We start from the raw sequence: 5,032 nt of genomic DNA, 5'->3' as shown, positions 1-5,032 counted from the left end.
TTAGTTTACTTATGCATTTTCCATAAAGCAAGTTATTTTTTTAGGTGGGTGCTTTCGGACCTGGGCTACAAAATTAACGGTGTATGGACAATTCAGTGCAGTCAGTTAACCAGCATGTATTTGAGAAAGGACAGGAAACTTTAGTAAGCAAAGCAAAGAGACAGCACAGAAAGAACATAAAAATGCCACAGGATTTCTACTGGAGGCCACTGAACGTTAGACTACAGAGTTTGAGACAGAGATTACTGATAAGTAACTATGCCTCTTCATGGAAAATGTGAGGTATAAAAAAAACAATAAAATAGACTTTATACGTAAAGCAGCAAGCTGAGGCTAGACAAACTGCTTATTTCATATTTACCCGAGCTTTCAACTGGTTAATTTGTCTTGAGTACTAAGCTTTTGTAAAGTTTTTATTTTTTTTTTCATCAAAAATAATGTTCTCTTTTTGCATCACCCCTTAATAGTAGCCCTGATAGACATTTCTGTTGTTAGTTTTTATCAAGGAAAAATGTAAGGTCTTCTCTCAAGACCCGTTAAATTACATGGTTAAACAACTATCTTTTTTAACAAATTAATCAGGGGACAGCGCGAACGCAGTCCCCCACTACCATAAATTATGCAGTAGAGTTTCCCACATTTGGGGAAATCACAGGGGTCAACCCCTCCGAAGTGCAATGGAGGAGCCTCACCCTGGGAGAACCACCTTCTTGATCGTGGTCTCTCCCCTGCCAGGTAAGTATGAGTTACTCATTTATATCATGGCAGATCTACATCTGTACCTTACTTTACAAACACGGTGCTACTTGTAATTTCTTCATTTCTTCATAAATATATGATCAAAGCACACACTTGTATGGCTACAAGCAGAGTTCAAAAGTCTAGTACTATCCAGTAAATAAACTATGGTACACTACCATTTCCCATGGAGCAGTTCTTTCTTAAAATCTACATTGCTTGACGTCACATCCTAACAGAAACTTAAGCCTACAGTAGGCTGTCCTGTTTGTCTTGTCCAGCAGGCAAAGACAGACAGTTACCAGCAGGAGACATTGTGCACACAGGCAAGCTGACAAGCATCACGGCCTATCAGGTTTTCAGTGAGAATGACTTGCATACCACATTTCAGTCCCCACCCCTTTTGTTTGCTTTTCCAGGAAGTGTTTTCCTGGAAGGAGGGAAGAAAATCTACTGGCCAAAGAAAGGTCCAACAGCGAGATGATACAATGACTCAGCCACGTGTTCTGCTTACAAATGAACTGCTTTATATGAACCACAAAGTCATTTGCAGACACAATTTGACTACACAGTGACTTTTTGTCAAGATTTAGTTATTTTTCCTAACAAGATCTGTGTTTTTATGGCAAAACAGCCACAATATACATTAGATAGAAACTTCTAATTTCTCAGAAAATATATATTAATGCAAGTCTTTTTTCCCCTCTCATTTTTCAATACTGCCAGTATGACTACATGTTTTATATTTAGATCAGTATTTAAAATGTGACCCTGATCTGAAGCATTTATAGATGGCAGTCTTTTTTTTTTTTTTTTGCCTGAGTTTGAAAGTAGTACACCCAATCCTTGTGAATAAACATTTTTATACTTATCTATATTTATTTGTACCAGTGTGCTACGCTCAAGGGTTTCTTTCTAGGGGTAGCCTCTGAGCACTGTCCAGCAAACTCAGTTCTGTGCATTTTGAAAGTATAAACAAGCACAAGTCCCTTTTCCTGTTTCAGAACACTCCACCTTCGCATACAGTTTAATTCAATCGTTAGGTTTCTTTTCTCCCTACAATATGGTTCCAGCATTGTGTATGTACCAGAAACCTGCTTGTAGTTTCTAAAACTTTGATTTCCTTGCATTGGAGTCAAAGGAAGGGAAAGCCCACCTACGTTTTTAAACTCAACTTCTCACATACTTTGTAGAGAAATTCGTCTCCATCTGTATGACATATCATAGACACAGTTAAATCTGTAGTTTACCCTGTCAGGTACTGCTGTCAGTCTTAGATGGGTAATTAATCCTGCTAATGTCAGGAACACAGCAGCTGATATAAAAAAAGACAGAAAGCTGTGGAACTGTTTTCCACAGTTTTTATTGCAGAGAGGAGGAGAACTTAACATTCCCCTTTCAAAGTAAAACAAAGCAATTAGTTCAGTCAGGGGTTTAAAGGCAATTGTCAACTCTTCTAACAAATTTACATAAGCAGCAACACAGTATTGAAATTCTGAGCTTTAAATGTTATTTATAATTAGGGTTGCCACCTTTTCAAATGGCCAAAGTGGGACATTTTCGGGACAAACATCAGATTTTACAGGCTGACACATGCCCACGGTCAGTACAAAGGATAGAACTTAACTTTTTTGCCTAAATAAAAGCTTATTCTTGTAGCATTTTAGTTGCTTATTCTGTTTCTTATAACATTTAGGTATTTTAGATACAGAATTGCAGTAGCGTTGTCACCTCACAGCAAGACGTTGTCGCGTTCGATTCTCAGCTGGAGCGTCTTCTGTGTGGAGGCATGCGTGAATGGGCGTGCCTTCATTGAAGGTTGTGCGTCAGGGCTGGTAACTCAGCACGTAAAAATCCACTACCAAACATTAGTGGACCGGAGTTCCGCTGTGGTGACCACTAACCGGGATAAGCCGAAAGACACAACAACAAAAAAGATACAGAATAACTGTTTTATGCAACTATTACATAAAATATAGGAAATAACTTTGTCCTAAAATCTCAGGACATTTGCCATTTTTAAAATTTTTTTGTCAGGACACAACTGCACAAAGAGGGACTGTCCCTCGCAAAGTGTGACAGGTGGTAACCCTATTTATAATAGTTTGTGTTAAGATAACTTAAGAGTAGTAGCAAAGATGTATGTGACATTTAGAGAAAAGTCAGTAAATATTTTTTCTTGTAAAGTATAAATCCATTTACCATTTTCAAGCCGCCCCCCCCCCCCCCCCCACCCCCCCCCACACACACACACAGACCAGAACTGTAGAAAGACAGTCAGGTGACAACCCTATCAACTAGGTGCACTGATACTTTTCATAAAAAAGCTCATTTACCCTTTGTGTGACATAGGTTCATCGGTTGGTACTAGGCTGTCGGCCCTAAGGCCTATGCAAGCCTAGCCATAACAATTCCCTGGAATTTTTTTCCCACAATATTTACTTCAATGGGCCCCTGTCTAGCAGGGTGACTGACATGATCCCTGGGGTGAATTTCCTATCTCCCATCCAATCATCAAGGTTCCTTTTGAAGAGGGCCAATGAGGTGCTCTACTTGACATGTATGGGCAGTCTATTCCAGAGTATGGGGAGTCTCTGGGTCAGGAACCTATCCCTCCAGCATGTTTTGTTCAATGTGATGATAAGATTTAGATCCCTGGAGCGTGTGGCTCTGAGGGATTGGGATTTCTTTAAGTGGAGCATGTCCAACAGCTCAGGGTTTGACATGGCCTTGTATGCTAAGCAGAGATCGCCTCTGAGTAGACGATATGCCACAGAGTATAGCTGGAGTTTTTTTAGACAGTCAGCATATGGCATCTGCTTTAGGCCTGTGATTCTTTTAGTGAGGTATTTCTGTGGCTTTTCCAGCTGTTGCAGATGTCTTGTGAGGTACATACCAAATGGGGCATTATACTCTATAATGGGTCTAATGAGGGATGAGTACAGTGGGACAATGACCTCCTTTTTTCTGGATGAAAAGCCCTTAGTGATGAGGTGTGCCACGTACAATAATTTCCTGACTGTTGTGGCAATGTGGTTATCGAAAGTGAGACCACTGTCCACTTGTGTCCCTAAGTCTCATCACACTTTCGATGTTTAGTGTCCTGCCACCTATGTGGTAGTTCATGGGTACATGTTTTTTTCCAAAGGGGATGACTATACATTTCTTGGCATTAAGCTTGAGCCCATGGCTCTGGCACCAGGCATCTGTTTCTGTAAGGCCCTTTTGTAGACTATCCACATCATTTGGGGATTCAATAATGGCTCCCAGTTTGCAGTCATCTGCAAACTTTATTAGCCAGAGTCCCTTAATGTTGGCCTGTACTTCAGAGAAGTAGATGCCAAACAAGAGTGGTCCCAGGACTGAACCCTGAGGTACTCCACTTGTCACTTGTCTGGAGCTGGATTTGGAGTTGGCTACGTTTACAGTCTGGGTTCTGTCAGTAAGCCAGTTGGCAACCCATCGAGTGACGTAGGGATTTATGCCCAGCTTATTAAGTTTATCTATGATTCCAGAGTGGGGGATGGTGTTGAAGGCCTTGGCAAGGTCCAGATAGGCTGTGTGGACCTCCTTACCCTCGTCCACAGCTCTGGAGACCGATTAGAAGAAGTCAATTAGATTCAGGAGACAAGATCGGTCTTCACAAACCCACACTTGGTGGGGTCCAGTGTCTGGAGGTTGCCAATGTCTTTGTTTATAAGTTACATGATAATGCGTTTCATGCCCTTGCAGATCAGGCTTGTCAGACTGATGGGACGGTAGTTCCCGGGATCCAAGGTGGATCCTCCCTTGTGGAGCGGGATAACTGTAGCTGTGCGCCACTCAGTGGGCACTAAGCCTGAGGTGAGGCTATGATTAAACATGTCACTTAGGTGGGGTGCCAGTTCATTTTGTAGTTCATGTAGTACACAGCCTGGGTTGTCATCTGGTCCCATGGATGCTGTATTCTTAGCTTTGGAGAGTGCTGTTTCTACCTGTGTGGCTGTGATTATCGGAATTTGGCAATCTTTTGTTCTTCCAGAGGGGGATGCATATCTGGTATATGCAGATCCATTGTAAAAGATTTCCACTGACTTTGAGCCAGTCCTTGCATTGTCAGAGAGCAACCATAATATTTATTTATTTATTTATTTTATTTTACATTTATATACAGGTGAATTTACTTTAACAAACATTTACTATGTGCCCTTGCATTAAGAACACTAAGAAAAGGAAATCAGAACTACTTAACTGTGTTTAAATGCATACACACACATGCTTTTGCACACATGTACTTTATATAGATACACATATA

At 40.9% G+C, this 5,032-nt stretch overlaps 1 non-coding gene across 1 annotated transcript; it reads right to left on the bottom strand.

The window, feature by feature from the left end:
* Positions 1-579: 579 nt before the first annotated feature.
* On the bottom strand, positions 580-743 carry LOC122797370. The gene has a single exon (XR_006364092.1). It is a non-coding gene; the product is annotated as a U1 spliceosomal RNA (small nuclear RNA).
* Between the last annotated feature and the right edge of the window lie 4,289 nt (positions 744-5,032).

The sequence above is a fragment of the Protopterus annectens genome, chromosome 3.part0 (assembly GCF_019279795.1).
Source record: "Protopterus annectens isolate FY-2018-M chromosome 3.part0, PAN1.0, whole genome shotgun sequence".
In the NCBI taxonomy this organism is placed as follows: Eukaryota; Metazoa; Chordata; order Ceratodontiformes; family Protopteridae; genus Protopterus; species Protopterus annectens.
The sequence above is the reverse complement of the archived record's forward strand: the minus strand, read 5'-3'. Positions and strand labels throughout refer to the sequence as shown.